The sequence below is a fragment of the Rhinoraja longicauda genome, chromosome 20 (genome assembly GCF_053455715.1).
Source record: "Rhinoraja longicauda isolate Sanriku21f chromosome 20, sRhiLon1.1, whole genome shotgun sequence".
NCBI lineage: Eukaryota > Metazoa > Chordata > Chondrichthyes > Rajiformes > Arhynchobatidae > Rhinoraja > Rhinoraja longicauda.
In genome coordinates, this window is record NC_135972.1 from 21,561,785 (window position 1) to 21,578,976 (window position 17,192).

Here is a 17,192-nt window from a genome sequence, read left to right on the forward strand (position 1 = left end):
AGAGGGTAGAAGGCTGGCAGAGGCAGCACAAGAGGAGGGTCGGGGTGTTGGAGATGGGAAAAGGGGGTCGTCACTGGGAGGCGAGGACTCCTTTCCATAGAAAAAAGCTCCGGAGGCGAAGGTGACGGAACAAGAGCTCTACGTCATGGCAGGGCCAGAACTTTAGTTTAGTTTAGTTCAGAGAAACGGGAAGGAAACAGGCCCTTCGGCCCATCGAGTCCACACCGCTCAGCAATTACCGCACATTAACACCATCCTACACACACTTGGGACAATTTACATTTACACCAAGCCAATTAACCTACAAACCTGTTCGTCTTTGGAGTGTGGGAGGAAACCGAAGATCTCGGAGAAAACCCACGCAGGTCACGGGGAGATCGTACAAACTCCGTACAGACAGCGCACGTAGTCGGGATCGAACCCGGTTCTCCAGCGCTGTAAGGCAGTAACTCCACCACTGCGCCACCGTGCCGCGCACGTTGAGGTGTGGGCATAGCGGCACGAAGGGAAGACCTCCCTGACCCATAACATCACCTCTCCATGTTCTCCAGAGATGGCTGCCTGACCCGCTGGTAGGTTGTTCGGAACGAGCTGCCGGAGGAGGTAGTTGAGGCAGGTACGATACAACAGCATTTAAAACACAATTTGGACAGGTACATGGACAGCAAAGGTTCAGAGGGACGTGGGCCAAACACGGGCAAATGGGCCTAATGTAAATAGGGCCTCTTGGTCGCCATGGACGGGTTGGGCCGAAGGGCCCGCTCCGTGCTGCATGACTCTAAAGATCCCGTCAATTCATGTTCCTGCATTGATCGCATGAAAGAAAGTTGCAACAACCGCCAACAGCGACTTGTGCACCTCTGCATTTAACCGTGCATGGGCAAACAACAAACTTTGCCACTGGTTTAGCCGTCAGTACAAAGATAAACTCCTTGTGTGTGTGTTGCATTCACATGACGGTGGTTTGTGGTAACTAAGGTTTAAAGGCAATCAAAGCGGTGAGAACATTTCCAAAATTGAACTGAAAATGTACGATAACTTTGACAAGTATTTCACACAAGCTGTTATGGAAATGACTGTAATTTATCAATCGATGCAGAACAATTTGCATAACTGTTTTTAGAATGCACTGCGGTGTGGAAGTGTCGGTGTGTTGAATAAACTTGCCACGTCAATTGCTGATTATGTTTTTGCTTTTAAACATAAGTATCCTTCAAGTCAATTTTTTAATTTGTTGCTGCAACTTCAGCTGATACAAGTTTATTTATTGCTCCCAGCGTGTTTCCCCGCTGAATGCAAAATGGTGCTTTTCTTTCTTGAAAGTGAGAAAAGCATGCATTTATTTAGCATCTGGCATCTGCTGGCACATTCCTTCCTAAAGGCTCCGTTCCAAACATTTTCCTTTCAAATCCACAGCAAAACACGAAGTACTGGAGGAACTCAGCGGGTCAGGCAGCATGTAGCCCAGTCCATCACACAGACCAGACTCCATCTACACTCCACGCTGCCTCGGAAAAGTAGCCAAAGACTTGTCCCACCCCGATCATTCCTTCTTCTCCCTGCTCCCATCCAGCAGAAGGTACAGAAGCTTGAATGGTTGAGCGCCACCAGACTCAGGAACAGCTTCTTCCCCTCCCTTATCAGGCTTGTGAACAGTCCTTCCATAAGCTAGGGTGCTGGCAGCTTGATCCATACACCCACCACCCTTTGTGTGAAAATGCTACCTCTCAGGTTCCTATTAAATCTTCCCCCCCTCTCATCTTAAACCTGTGTCCTCTGGTTCTCTATTCCCCTACTCTGGGCAAGAGACGCTGTGCGTTCCCTGATCTGTTCCTTGTACACCTCCACAAGATCAGCCCTCATCCTCCTGCGCTCCAAGGGATAAAGTCCTATCTCTACCCAACCTCCCTCTGCAGCCCAGGGCCTCAGGTCCTGGCAACGTCCAGGGTCGGGCAATGGGAGGTGCGGTGGGACACCTTTTTAATGGAGTCCTATCCCAGAGGACAGGCTGAGAGAACGGCTGCCGTCTCCTCAAATCCCCGCGTCACACATTGGTGCCTGCACACCGCAGTCCAGAGAGAGCACGTGAGAGAGATAGAGGGAGAGAGAGAGAGATGAGAGTGAGTGGGTTAATGTGACGGGGAGAGAGAGAGAGAGAGCATGAATGGGTATGGATGAGAGAGTGAGACAAAGAAAGGAAGAAACAGACAGAGCACGAGAGAGAAAGAGAAAGAGAGAATGTGAGACAAAAGAGAGGGAGGGTGAGAGAGACGCACAAACAGTGAGTAAGTGAACGAGAGGAAGACAGAAATAGAGAGAGAACTGGAAAACGGAGAGAAAGAGACACAGAGTTGAACAGAGACTGACAGAGGCACAGAGAGGCAGAGGGGGTAGGGAGAGAGGGTGAAACATACTGTGAAAGGAACTCGGAGAAAGGGAGCGAGAGAGGAAATGAACAAGAGAAAGTGAGAAAATGACAGAGAGGGAGCTAAGAGAGTGTGGCAGAGAGAGAGAAAGAGAGACAAAGAGACAGATAGAGAGAGAGGGAATGAGGAAGAGAAAGAGTAAGAGAGAGAATGACAGAGGGAGATAGAGATAGAGTGGAGGGAGAGGGGGGGGAGAGAGGGAGAGAGAGAGAGAGAGAGAGAGAGAGAGAGAGAGAGAGAGAGAGAGAGAGAGAGAGAGAGAGAGGGCAGGACAAAGGGACAATGAAACGGAGACAGAAGCGGAAAAAAGGACAGAGATGGTGAAACAAGGAGCAGAGAGAGGAGAGGCAGACAGGGAGACAAAGAAAGAGCGAAACAGAAATAGACAGGGGTGCAGTGAGGCACAACGAGGCAGGCAGAGATGACAGACAAGACTCAGACAGCCAGCCATCAGCGAGCCTGCCTCCCACATTCCACTTTGCACTATTATAGTCCGGTTAGCTACTATTACCGATCATTGATTTAGTGTGTTATTGATTATTGTATATTTATTTGTGCATTATTGCGTTAATGGGGCTGTTAAGCTGCAGCAAGCAAGAATCTCATTGTTCTGTTGCCAGAACACACGACCATTAAGACTATTAATCAAGGACCAGTCTCACCCCGGACACTCCCTTGACTCCCCTCTCCCATCAGGCAAGAGGTACAGACATTTGAACATGCATACCTGCAGATTCAGGGACAATTTCTTCCCAGCTGTTATCAGGCAACTGTTAACATCCTCTAACCAACTAGAGACCTCTGAACTATCTTTAAATGGACTTTATCGTGCACTAAACGTTATTCCCTTTCTCCTGGATCCGTACACTGTGGACGGCTCGATTGTAATCATGTACAGTCTTTTCGCTGACTGCATAGCACGAAACAAAACATTTTTTAACTGTACCTCGGTATATACGACAATAATAAACTAAGCTAAGCTAACTTAAGGTAGGCTAAACTAAACTAAAATAAACTAAGATAAATTTAGCTAAGCTAAACTAAGCCAAGATAAACTAAACTAACCTAAACTATGCTATGCTAAACTAATCAGTCTGAAGAAGGGTCTCGACCCGAAATGTCACCCATTCCTTCTCTCCCGAGATGCTGCCTGACCTGCTGAGTTACTCCAGCTTTTTGTGAATAAATACCTTCGATTTGTACCAGCATCTGCAGTTATTTTCTTATACAATGCTAAACTAAACTGCACAGAAACATAGAAACATAGAAAATAGGTGCAGGGGAGGCCATTCGGCCCTTCAAGCCAACACTGCCATTCATTGTGATCATGGTTGATCATGATCACTAGTTCAGCCATTCATTGTGATCGTGGCTGAACTAGTCTGAGGAAGGGTCCTAACCCGAGACGTCACCCATTCTTTTTCTCCAGAGATGCTGCCTGGCCCACTGGGTTACTCCAGCATGTTGTGTCTAAGCGAAACTGAGCTAAGATGAACCAAACTAAGATAAACAAAGCTAAGCTAAGCTGAACGAAACACGTTTGACTCTTGTCTTTCGAGAGTCTGCCTGCTGAGTAGTTGGGAATTGGTGCCAGTTTCCCTGGAGAGGCCTTGCTATAACGGGCAGGATCAGGGATAGCCCCGCTCCTCACTCTGACCAGCCACACACAGTGCAGTCGCGATCCCACCCACCGGCCCACACGTGCAGGGCCACGTGCTGGTCACTCAGACCAGCCACACACAGTGCAGTCACGTCCCCACCCAGCAGCCCACACGTGCAAAGCCACTCTCACTCTGACCAGCCACACACAGTGCAGTCGTGATCCCCACCCACCGGCCCACATGTGCAGGGCCACTCTCACTCAGACCAGCCACACACAGTGCAGTCACGTCCCCACCCACCGGCCCACACATGGAGAGCCACTCTCACTCAGACCAGCCACACACAGAGCAGTCACGTCCCCACCCACCGGCCCACACTCTCACTTGCCTCCCCACCTCCCATCCAACAGCCCCACTCTCGCAGTGCAGTGAATAGTCAAGTGTTTAATTGTCATCTGCACCAGGAACAAACAATTAGTGTTTAGTGTAAAAAGGAACTGCAGATGCTGGTTTAAACCGAAGATAGACACAAAAAGCTGGAGTTACTCAGCGGGTCAAGCAGCACCTCTGGAGAGAAGGAATGGGTGATGTTTCGGGTCGAGACCCTTCTTCAGAATTAGTGTTTAGTGTTTATTGTCACGGGTACGGAGGTACAGTAGAAAGCTCTTTGTTGCGTGCGATCCAGTCAGCGAAAAATACTCAACATGATTACAATCATGCCATCCATCATGTACAGAGACTGGGTAAAGGAAATAGTGTTTGATGCAAGACAAAGTCCAGTAAAGTCCGATTAAAGATAGTCCGATTAAAGATAGTCCAATGAGATAGATGGGAAGTTGGGACCGATCTCTAGTTGGTGATAGGATGGTTCAGTTGCCTGATAACAGCTGGGAAGAATCTGTTCCTGAATCTGGAGGTGCACGTTTTCACACTTCTGTACGTCTTGCCTGATGGGAGAGGGGAGGAGAGAGCGTGACCGGGGTGAGACTGGTCCTTGATTATGCTGCTGGCCTTGCCAAGGTTAATTTGTGTGATGGTCTGGGCTATGTCCACAATTCTCTGCGTTGCTTGCAGTCTTTAATGGAGCTGTTCCCAAACTATGTTTTGATGCATCCCGATAAAATCGAATTAAATTCTTAATGCTGCAGCTTTCGAGGCCCTTTAGCACAACTAGGGTGTCAAAGGTTCGTGGTAGAAGGTTGGAGAATGGGGTTGAGAGGGAAAAATAGATCTGCCATGATCAAATGGTGGAGCAGACTCGATGGGCCGAATGGCCTAATTGTGCTCCTATGTCTTATGGACAAACAACACAACAAATAAAATATACAATAAACAATAATGTAATAAATTATCAATAATACTCAGTAACCAAACCGCAGTAATAGAAACCAAAGAACATGGTGTGTCCTTATACAAAGGCCATCACATCATGAGTAGGAACAAGGAACTGCAGATGCTGGTTTCAGAAAAGGACAGAGTGCTGGAGTAACTCAGGGGGTCAGGCAGCATCTCTGGAGAACAGATCGGGTTGAGACTCTACTTCGCTCTAAACATGGGCCCCGACCCAAAACGACACCTATCCATATTCTCCAAGGATGCTGCCTGACCCCCTGAGTTATTGCAGCACTGAAAGTTCAGTGTAGTTTGGTGCTGAGGTAGGTTTGGGCACGTTGGTTCTCGGGTCTGATAGTGGATGGGAAGAAGATATTCTTGAGCATGTACTTTCAGGTTCTTGTACTTTCTTCCTGATGGGAGCAGTGAGATGAGAGCATGGCCATGGTAGTGTGGGTCTTTGGTGCCACTCTCTGCCTTTGTGAGGCCTGTAGCTGCCTTCGATGATGGGATAGGCCATTCCCCTAGGAGACACTGTGTGTCCTTTGACAGCTGACAAAGCTGGATGCAGGGCTTTGCCGACTGCGAAGGCTATTATTGAGCATATAACGTTATAAAAATCGATGAGATTTTAAACACACCTACAGTGATCATAAAAAGCAATAAACGAAAACAAAAAGACTAAAACAAGACCCGAGCTGCAGGGAGAGTTTGAGCAGGCTAGGACTTTCATCCTTGGCGTGCAGGAGGAAGAGAGGAAGAACGGTGACCTTATAGAGGTCTATAAAATCACGAGGAGTAGATCAGGCAGGTCTTCTGAGTCTTTTGTCCAGAGTAGGGCAATCGAGAACCAGAGGACATTGGTTTAAGGTGCGGGGGGAAAGATTTAATAGGAATCTGAGGGGTAACATTTTTACACAAAGGATGGTGGATGTACGTAACGAGCTGTCAGAAGAGGTAGTTGAGGCAGGGATGATCACAATGTTTAAAGGACATTTAGACAGGTACATGGATAGGATAGGTTTAGAGGAGTCTGAGTTATTAGGCAACTGGACCATCCTACCAACAACTAGAGAGCCATCCTGAGCTACTATCTACCTCATTGGAAACCCTCGGACTATCTTTGATTGGACTTTACTGGATTTTATCTTGCACTAAGGGCCGAATGGCCTACTCCTGCGCCTATTTTCTATGTTTATATGTTTCTAAACATTATGCACGTTATTCCCCTTATCATGTATCTGGACACAGTGGACTTGATTAGCTAGGGTGTCAAAGGGTCGGGGTAGAAGGTTGGAGAATGGGGTTGAGAGGGAAAAATAGATCAGCCATGATCGAATGGTGGAGCAGACTCGATGGGTCGAATGGCCTAATTCTGCTCCTATGTCTTATGGACAAACAACACAACAAATAAAATATACAATAAACAATAATGTATTAAATTATCAGTAATACTCAGTAACCAAACCGCAGTAATAGAAACCAAAGAACATGGTGTGTCCTTATACAAAGGCCATTGCATCATGAGTAGGAACAAGGAACTGCAGATGCTGGTTTCAGAAAAGGACAGAGTGCTGGAGTAACTCAGGGGGTCAGGCAGCATCTCTGGAGAACAGATCGGGTTGAGACTCTACTTCGCTCTAAACGTGGGTCCCGACCCGATTGTAATCATGTATTGTCTTTCCGCTGACTGGTTAGCACGCCACAAAAGCTTTTCACTGTACCTCAGCACACGTGACAATAAACTAAACTAAACTAAAATCGCTGGTAGGTGGGACTAGTAGATCAGGCATGTTGGGCCGAAAGACTGTTTTCATGCGGTATGACTCAATAATCTACTAATCCCAAATTGTAAATCAAAAAGGTCTAATCCTGTCCCTGTCTCACTCAGAACAGAATCCAATAAGCAACTACTTCACTGACGGGCAAATCTGATATAATTGGGCTACCATAACCAGTTTGTGGGCTGAGTGGCGTTTCATGATCCGAGTATTACTTACAGCTTGCTTGCCCTCGGCAACACAAACGATATGTAACACGCCGTGTGATCAGGAATAACATTCATATTCCTTGAACCTCCGCCTCACCGACACAAAAGATTAACTAATTAATAGTTAGTTAATTAAAAATAAATGAAAAGGTGAATAATTCTTAAATTAAAACAGAAGATCCAATTAAAGATCAGTTTCTTGATTTATAACTGCACACTATCATTACGGCCGTTTAAAGATGTAAATTTTAGAGCCACTCAAACTGTTTCCAGGCAATAACTTGACATCAATATTAACTTGGAATGTCAAATCATTCTTGGTCAGATGCTGCCAAGATGTACAGTGCTCTTCGTGTTTCACAATGTTTTGTCTCTTTAGCTTTTAGAGATACAACGTGGACACAGGCCCTTCGGCCCAGCGAGTCGATGCTGACCGTCGATCACCCGTTCACACGAGTTCCACATTATCCCACTTTCTCATCCACTCACTGCACACTAGGGGGCAATTTACAGGGCAATTAACCCGCTTGTCTTTGTGATGTGGGAGGAAACCGGAGCGCCCGGAGGAAACCCACGCGGTCGCAGGGAGAACGTGCAAACCTCACGCACAGATAGCACCTGATGCCAGGATCGAACCCAGGTCCCTGGCACTGTGAGGCTGCAGTTCTACCACTGCGCTACTGTGCTGCCTTCTCGTTGCAACGTGGTGCTTAACTTCACCTACACAACCCAAAGACCCAGCTTGTGACCTTCTGGTGATTCCCAGCGCAGTACAGTAGCTTTGAATCATCGAACTATTCCTATTCTCACGCGGAATCACATTCACCAGCACTTACCTTGACAAAACATCGCCCTCGGTGCAAACTGCTGAGGAGATTTTCACAGCCAGAGAGAGGTGCCAAGATCTAACCGGGTCCAAAATAGCTGACTAACGTGAGGTTTGATGTTTGAACTTATTCAGGTCACCTCTCCATCAGGACGATTAAAGTTTAGTATCAGTGCAGCTTTCCTTCCCAGGCTTCATACGTGTGGCTAAGCTGCTCAAAGTGCAAGCCCGCATCCTCTCCAATGCAAGTTCACAGGCGTCATTCCATCTCTCCCTCTCCCTCCTTCAAAGAACGTTCAATGGTCCCAGGAAAATCACAGCTAAGTCCTGCAGAAATGATCAAGACGTTTACCCGTTAGTTGAATAAGAAAATAACTGCAGATGATGGTACAAATCGATTTATTCACAAAATGCTGGAGTAACTCAGCAGGTCAGGCAGCATCTCGGGAGAGAAGGAATGGGTGACGTTTCGGGTCGAGACCCTTCTTCAGTCTGAAGAAGGGTCTCGCTCGACCCGAAACGTCACCCATTCCTTCTCTCCCGAGATGCTGCCTGACCTGCTGAGTTACTCCAGCATTTTGTGAATAAATCTACCCGTTAGTTGAGTTGACTTTATTATTGTCAGGTGCAGCCTCAAGCAATGCGGAGCAGGTTGAACAAGAACCTTTCATTGTCATACGCACCAGCAACAGAACAACTAGTGCTTGATCCTGACTGCAGGCCACCAATCATCCTGCTGGTTTCACTGTTTGTATTCCTTCCTTATCACCTCTTCCACAGCCAACAATGGACCATTGTGGGCTCCACCTTTCCTTGGTCATCGGTGCCAACTCTAGTTGGTTCTGGACCTTTTCATACCTCTAGTTTCCCTCTGCCCTGACTCTCAGTCTTAAGTAGGATTTCAACCCCGAAATGTCGCCCATCCTTTTTCTGCAGACAAGCTGCCTGACCCGCTGAATTGCTCCAGCACTTTGTGTCTATCTTTGGTATAAACCAGCATCTGCAGTTCCTTTCTACACAATTAGTGTTTAGCTTATTATTGTCACATGTACCGAGGTGCAGTGAAAAGCATTTTGTTTGCGTGCCATCCAGTCAGTGGCAAAATGACCTATGATTACAGTGTACAGAAACAGGATAAAGGCTATAATGTTTAGTGCAAGATAAAGTCCAGTTAAGTGCAATTAAAGATTGTTTGAAGGTCTCCAATGGGGTAGATGGGAGGTCAGGACCGCTCTCTAGTTGGTGATAGGACGGTTCAGTTGCCTGATAACAGCTGTGAAGGAACTGTCCCTGAATCTATCATATCATATCATATCATATATATACAGCCGGAAACAGGCCTTTTCGGCCCACCAAGTCCGTGCCGCCCAACGATCCCCGTACATTAACACTATCCTACACCCACTAGGGACAATTTTTACATTTACCCAGCCAATTAACCTACATACCTGTACGTCTTTGGAGTGTGGGAGGAAACCGAAGATCTCGGAGAAAACCCACGCAGGTCACGGGGAGAACGTACAAACTCCTTACAGTGCAGCACCCGTAGTCAGGATCGAACCTGAGTCTCCGGCGCTGCATTCGCTGTAAAGCAGCAACCGTGCGTTTTCACACTTCTGTACCTCTTGTCTGATGGGAGAGGGGAGTAGAGGGAGTGACCGGGGTGAGACTGGTCCTCGATTATAGTGGCGGCCTTGGCGAGGCAGCGTGAAGTGTAGATGGAGTCAATGGAAGAAAGGTTGGTCTGGGCAAACCAACTTCCTATTATTCTCCAATTTCTTCCAGCAACTAAACTTTAAAAATTTACAAAGGGGGAAAAAATACCACAAATCTAAAATAAATATTAAGATCATTGCTAAAGAACCAGGTCGAGGTAATACAAGCACAGAATATGCTGCAAAAATACTCGGCAGATCAGAAAGCATCTGTGGAGGGAGAAATAGGGTTAATGTTTCAGGACCAGGAGGAGAGAGAATGGATAGGCCATAGGGAATCGCTCTCAACTGGCGAGACCAGGGTTGCCAAGGTGTTCCAGTTGTTTAGAGTCTTATCAGCCAGGATCAGCAAAGTATTCTAGGGAGAACGTGCAAACTCCGCACAGGCAACACCCATAGTAATGATCGAACACGGGTCGACTAAGTTCATACATTCAAGGAGCAGCGTTAGGCCATTCAGCCCATCAAGTCTACTCCACCATTCAATCATGTCTGACCTGTCTTTCCCTCTCAACCCCGTTCTCCTGCTTTCACCCCATAACCCCTGACACCATTATTAATCAAGTATCTGTCAATCTACGCCTTAAAAATACCCAATGACTTGGCCTCCACCGCAGTCTGTGGCAATGAGTTCCACAGACTCACCACCCTCTGACGAAAGAAATTCCTCCTTGTCTCCTTTCGAAAGGTATGCCCTTTTATTCTGAGGCCCACTAGAACTTCACTCTCCCACCAGTGAAACCATCCTGTCTCCACATCCACTCAGTCCAGGTCCCTGGTGCAGTGAGGTAGCAGCACTCCCACTGCGCCACTGTGCCACCTCGAATTCATCACGTTCAATAGCCTGATGGTTGTGGGGAAGAAGCTGCCCCTGAACCTGGACGTTATAGCGTTCAGACTCCTGTGCCTTCACCCTGTCGGCAGGAGTGTAATGAGAGCTTGGCCAGGGTAGTATGTCTTTCACAGTTGCAACATCCATCAGAATCAGAAACCCAACAGATTGAAGAAGAAAAATGGAATTAAATGCAAAGTTTTTGCAGGGGGGTGTCACCAATCTAACAGTGATGAATGGCGCGTGGTACGGGCCGGCCCGCCAGAGAGAATTCTGCACCATTTGCTGATTTCTTCCAGTTTTGAGGAAGGAAACGTGAGCTGTTTGAGCAATGATTTCCACTCTTTAGATTTTAGAGACACAGCATGGAAACAGGCTCTTCATCCCACCGAGTCCAGGCCAGCCCGCCTTCACCACGTACACCAGCACTATCCCACAAACTACGGACGATTCTCCGTTTTTTCCGAAGCCACTTAACCTACAAACTACGGACAATTCTCCGTTTTTTCCGAAGCCACTTAACCTACAAACCTGTACATCTTTGAAGTGCGTCAGGAAACCGGAGCGCACGGAGAAAACCCACGCGGTCACAGGGAGAACTCCAGACAAATATTGGTACACAGTGTAGTCAGGATTGAACCCGGGTCTCTGGCGCTGTAAGGCAGCAACTCTACGGCTGTGCCATACCAAGGCTGTGCCCTGGTGTCAAGCTGAGGAGTTGCTGTGCATTTGCGGGTATCAAGTACTGAGACTGTCCACTGCTCCCTCAACCCCGCACCCCCACCCCCAGCCAACCTCTCCCCAACACCTCTCTGATGTTCTCAACCATTATTTTTCTTGGTACAGCTTTCAACATGAGCAAGGAGCAAACCTAATTAAGGTTTGCCAGGGGGAGGGAAAGATACATGTGTGCGTTTTAGCAGCCCGTCAGTCAAGGAGGTCTGGGTTTAAGCGGCTGCCTTTGGGAGGGTCTGTGCAGTCAAAGGGTCATACAACACGGAAGCAGGCCCTTCCACTCACCCCCAACATGCCCCATCAACACTAGTCCCAGAGATGCTGCCTGGCCTGCTGAGTTACTCCAGCACTTTCTGTCCTCTTTGTTTTTCGTCGTGCTATTGAAGGTCCTGTTATAAAAGTAACAGCATTTGAGTCCTTTAAGATAATTATGCATATCCAGAGCAAACTATGGTCCTGTGTAGGGAGGAACTGCAGACGCTGGTTAAAACCAAAGATAGACACAAAAAGCTGGAGTAACTCAGCGGGTCAGACAGCATCTCTGGAGAAAAGGAATAGGTGACGTTTCGGGTCGAGACCCTTCTTCAGCCTGCTATCGAACTGTGACAGCCGCGGTCACTGTAGTCTCAGACTGAGTAAAGGCGCAGACCGCTGCAGGAACTGAAAGCAGTCTGTGAAAGGACTGAAGGGTCAGTCTGAAGAAGGGTCTCGACCCGAAACGTCACCCATCCCTTCTCACCAGAGATGCTGCCTGTCTCGCTGAGTTACTCTAGTGTTTTGTGCCTACCAGCAGTCTGTGAAAGCTGGACACGATGGCAATTTAAGCCTCAAAAACCAGACACGTCAACAAGCCGTCAGCTGCAGAGAGAAAGACTATCGCTCATGAACTGCCCCAAGATACTCTTGCAGATTGTGTTTCAAAGAGGATGCTTCAGGAAATAACTCCCGTGTCCGGAGACAGCGCTAACACATCCTACAAGTAGATACTGTGTGGAATTAAAGGGTAAAACTACCCGGGATAAAATCAAACCGCACGCAAAGGTACACCAGCAAAATCAGTTCATGGTAGCGTTGATTAAATATAATTGCAACACTCTGCAGATCCAGCCCCCAATCTGTTAATGGCTTCAAAGGGTACTCTTGAGCAAGCTAATAAATTCTAAAATTATATTGAGCTTTTAGATTTGTGTCATTCTAACCCCCAATTAAAATGATAATGCCAATATCACATAATTTATGTCTTGCAGGGCTTTTTAATAATTAAATAAACATTGGCAGCGGTTTCTATTATTTGCCACAGACTTCTTCAAGGGCACAGAGGAGATTTCGGACGGTCCTGAAGGCTCGACGTGTTTGGTTAAGAGGTGAGAGGTTCATAAGTTCATAAGTCGTAGGAGCAGAATTAGGCTATTCAGCCCATCAAGTCTACTCCACCATTCAATCATGGCTGGTCTATCCCTCCCTCTCAATCCCATTCTCCTGCCTTTTCCCCATAACTCCTGATAGCCGTACTAATCTGCCGATCTCGATCTTAAAGATATCCACTGACTTGACCTCCACAGCCATCAATGGCAATGAATTCCATAGATTCACCACCCTCTGGCTGTAAATTCCTCCTCATCTCCATTCGACAGGTGGGTCATGTTATTCTAATGCCTTGCTCTCTGGTCCTAAACTCTTGCACTGGTCCCCACATCCACTCTATCCAGCCCTTGCACTATACAGTAAGTTTCAATAAGGTCGCCCCTCATTCTTCTAAACTCCAGTGAGTACAGGCCCAGTGCCATCAAACGCTCACCCAATCATTCTTGGGATCAGGTCGCTTTTTGTTCACCGGAGAAAGTGCAAGAAATTTAATAGAGGTGTGTAAAATTGCAAAGTATGGGCAGTCTTGGGTTAAGAGAGGGTTCCCTACTAAGAATTGTCGTTTAAGTCCATTTCTCTGTAAGACAAATATTGATTTCCGCAAAACCCTTATCTTATGGTTCTATGTACACTTGCTGTAATTCCTGAATAATCACCCCAACAGTCCCCATATTCAAACCAGTGGAATATATACAGTGCTCAGTCATTGCAGAGACTTGTGGATGTCACCCAGTCCATCACACAGACCAGGCTCCCCGCCATCGATTCCATCTACACGTCACGCCGCCTCGGAAAAGCAGCCAACAAAATCAAGGACCACTCACATCCCGCTCATTTCCTCTTCTCTCCTCTCCCATCAAGCAGAAGGTACAAAAGCTTGAAATCGCGTACCACCGGATTCAGGAACACCTCTTCCCTGCTGTTATCGGACTAGTGAATAGGCCTCCCATAAACCAGCGTGTGGTCCCCATCTCCCAACCTACCTCATGCAGACATTGGACTTTATCCTCTGTTACCGCCACGCGACAATGCTGTTAAACCATCTCCCGGTTGCTAAGCATTTCAACTCACCTTCCCATTCCCACATTGACCTTTCCGTCCTGGGCCTCTTCCATTGCCTGAGTGAGGCCTGGAGGAACACAAACTGGAGGAACTTGAAGTGTTATTTAAGCATCTGTCGTTCAGCAATGTAAATGACATTACTGAGATATCTGGTTGAGAGCGCTGGAAGGTTCAACTCCTCCCAGATTCTATCACTCGTTTGCACGCAAGAGGCAATTTGCAGATGACAATCGAACTGCCAATCCGTGGGTTTCTGAGATGTGGGAGGAAAGTGGGGCACCCGGAGGGAACTAAGGGAAAACGTGCAAACTCCGCACCGACAGCACCAGAGGTTCATGATTGAACCCGGGGTCTCCAGCAATACCAGGCGATGGATCTACCAGCTCTATCCTCTGCCCGGCCCAAATATCCCAACACCCTCATCTTTTCCTGCCAATCGCACCTAAACTTGATCCAGAGACACCAGTCATTCACTTCAACCTGCTCTATGTGAAGCTAGAGAGTTTAATTGCCACCTGAGCCGATACGGGTGGAAGGGGACGGGGAAGAAGAGATGAAAGGGAAATGGGGAACTCAGAGTAGGGGAGGGTGCGAGGTGAATGGAAGGAGGAGGGGCAAGGAACAGGGAAAAAGAATGTGATGCTTAATATTCACAAAATGCTGGAGTAACTCAGCAGGTCGGGCAGCATCTCAGGAGAGGAATGGGTGACGTTTCGGGTCGAGACCCTTCTTCAGGCGTCTCGACCCGAAACGTCACCCATGCCTTCTCTCCCGAGATGCTGCCCGACCTGCTGAGTTACTCTAGCATTTTGTGAATAAAAACCTTCGATTTGTCCCAGCATCTGCAGTTATTTTCATATACTACTGTGATGCTTAATATTGCCAGCTTTACCAACATTGGGACTAACGTGCATTGAAGGTGAGCAGACAATTTTTCTTGAGCTGCAACGTTATATTATGCAGTTGCTGCGTAAAAAAGAGGGGGAATGAGAAAGAGAGGGGTTTCCAGAAAGAAAGAGAGGCAGAGGAGGAAAGAGGCCATGGGTGAGAGTGAGGGAGGAAAAGTAGATTGAGTGAGAGAATAGACCGGGAGAGACCGGGAAACAGAAGGAAAGAAAGAGAGAGAGTGTGTGAGAGGAAAAGAGGAACAGACTGACAAGAAAACAAAATGAGCAAGATACAGAGAAGACTGTCAGAGTCCAGGGTATTTAATTGTCATATGTACCGAAACAGGACAATGAAATTCTTACTTGCAGCAGCAAGCATGCAAAACCCATCAGTGTTATCTCCCCAAAACCCATCCACATTATTAAACACTGACTCAATTCAATTTTCACCCAGATGAATCCTGAGACATTTTCAAATCCGTGACCACAAAGCTTGAAGTCTGAAGAAGGCTCCCGGCCTGACACGTCACCTGTCCGTGTTCTCCTGAGATGCTGCCTAACCTGCTAAGTTACTGCAGCACTGTGTGGCCTTTCAAGATAAATCACCCTTGGTTTACGTGAGTGGCGGGAATGTCAGTGTGAATCCACCGGTACGTGGAAGAGATTAGGTTGTAGGGGAATAAATGGGGAGAATGGGACTGATCAATTTGTTCTGAAACTAGCAGAGACTCAGTGGGCCGAATAGCCAATTCTGGTATTGGTTTATTATTGTCACATGTACCGAGATACAGTAATAAACCTTGTTGTGCACGCTATCCAGGCAAATCATCGGTACATGAGTACAATCAAACCATGTGGAATATAATGGGATAACCACAGACAAAGAAACATTTGGCACAGCAATAGAGTTGCTGCCTCACATCGCCAGAGGCCCGGGTTCGATCCGGACCACTTCTGTTGCCTGTGTAGAGTTTGCACGTTCTCCCTTTGACCGCGTGGGTTTTCTCCAGGTGCCCCTGTTTCCTCCCACACTCCGAAGGCATGCAGGTTTGTAAGTTCATTGGTTTCTGTAAATTGTAAATTGTCCCCAGTGTGTGTAGGACAGTGCTAGAATACAGGGTGATCGCTGGTCGACGCGGACTCGGTGTACCAAAGGGCATGTTTCCACACTGTGTCTTTAAAGTCTGAAGAAAGAGTAGATAAAGAAAAAGTGCAAGGGCCACCACATGGCGGGTTGGGGGAATCGAGAATACATTTTATCCTGTGAGGAACTTGAGATAAGTATTTCAATTTCATATCATTAAAAAAAACCTCTCATCTTAAATAATCATACCTCCCTCACGTTATTCTCCTCCATCTGTCAATAAATCACCTTCTTGACACTCACTTTACTTGCCATTGAGACAAGGTGTTACCAGCGCATGTTCCAGTCTCCTCACACCTAATGTGTGACGTGTGAAGTGTCATTAACGTTATTGGTCATTATGCACACAGCAAGCTCCCACAAAAGAAAACAATAATTTTTTTTAATTCCTATGTAAATTATTTTAAATTATTGGCCAGGATTCCAGTGAAAACTTTCTAGTCCTCCTTCAAAATACTGCCCTGAAGAAACATGTTTCCATAGTAACGTGCATGGTGGAGATTTCCCTTCTCTCTTTCATGAGATGATTGCACACAATTACAAACTATTATTACGCGCATGTTTACGGGGCTGGGAGTTGTATCTTTTGTCTCCAAGACCCTCTTCTTTCCAGCGTTGCAATTAAATGTCTGAAATCAACCTGCATAATTCAGTCCCGAAGGATTAGTTCAAACCAGGATAGCTACTGTGCACTTATCTTTTATGTTATCAATTGATCGCGGGCTGGTTTCAGACCTGAATGTCACAAGTCACAAGTGACATCTTGGGTGGCACAGTGACGCAGTGGTATAGTTGCTGCCTCACAGCGCCAGGGACCCGGGTACGATCCTGACTACAGGTGTTGTCTGTACGGAGTTTGTACGTTCTCCCCGTGACCTCGTGGGTTTTCTCCGGGTGCTACGGTTTCCTCCCACATACTTAGGACATCAACGCAGATTCAATGGGCCGAAGGTCCTGCTTCCACGCTGTATCTCCAAATCTAAATCAAGACCTTGGACAGGAAAGGTTTAGAGAGATATGGGCCAAACAGGGGCTTGGGTCGGCCCGCCGTGAACCTTTCACCGTCCGGCGCTGCCTGAAATAGGCCGCGGGATTTTCTCTGCCCGGCGGGGGCTTCAATGTCGGGAGCCACGACCGCCCCAACGTGCAGCGGCGGCAGGAGCAGCAGCAGCGGCGGCGTCTTCGCCCGCCCCGGATCGCGGGGCTTGGGTCGGCCCGCTGCGGACCTTTCACTGTCCGGCGCGGCCTGGAACGTGGCAAGTTCAACAGCCTGACCA

General features: G+C 47.3%; 1 protein-coding gene across 7 annotated transcripts in view; it reads right to left on the minus strand.

Moving 5' to 3' along the window:
- The window catches only part of nav3 (neuron navigator 3), a 579,072-nt gene that overhangs the window by 307,765 nt on the left and 254,115 nt on the right, over positions 1-17,192 (minus strand). For 6 of the 7 annotated variants that reach the window (XM_078417159.1, XM_078417163.1, XM_078417162.1 and 3 more), the window contains exon 2: positions 8,186-8,502. The exons of the other annotated variant lie outside the window; for it this stretch is intronic. The gene's annotated coding sequence lies outside the window, so the exon portion shown is untranslated. The remainder of the gene's footprint in view (positions 1-8,185; positions 8,503-17,192) is intronic. 7 annotated transcript variants of the gene reach the window in all.